This window comes from Lupinus angustifolius, chromosome LG01, assembly GCF_001865875.1.
Source record: "Lupinus angustifolius cultivar Tanjil chromosome LG01, LupAngTanjil_v1.0, whole genome shotgun sequence".
Lineage (NCBI taxonomy): Eukaryota > Viridiplantae > Streptophyta > Magnoliopsida > Fabales > Fabaceae > Lupinus > Lupinus angustifolius.
This window is the reverse complement of record NC_032009.1, coordinates 13169695-13170231: the sequence shown is the minus strand read 5'-3', so window position 1 is coordinate 13170231 and position 537 is coordinate 13169695.

The following is a 537-nucleotide window of genomic DNA, read 5'->3' as shown; positions in this document are numbered from 1 at the left end:
CCCACCTGAAAATCCAAAAAGAGTCTGTTTACTATTTCTTTTTTATTTTACAAGTTTATTTTTCCAATTGTTTTGATTTTGTTGCATTTAATTAAATTAGTTAGGCTTTGAGTTTTGTCCTAAAACTTTTTGTGTATGTTTCCGTTACTGCCCTACATGTTTCTTAATGCTGCATTTAGTGCATGAATAGGGCAAATCCTGACTCTTTGCATCCAATAAATCCTGAAATTAATAGAACATTTCATAGTTTGGTTAGACAAGTTAGGAATTTAAATTTAGATAGTGAGTCTTTTCATCTTAGTGTTAATCTACCTGATAGTGATATTGATTCTTCTGTTTCTGTGCATTCTGTTGTTTACTCTGAAAATATGGCTCAACCACCTCCAATCCCACGTGAGAGGACATTAAGGGAGCTGGCTGCACCTGATTTCACATATGAAAGCTTGTGTATCCAGTATCCCAATGAGGATGTGCCATATGTGCTAAAAACTGGACTAATCCATTTGTTGCCTAAGTTTCATGGACTTGCAGGTGAAT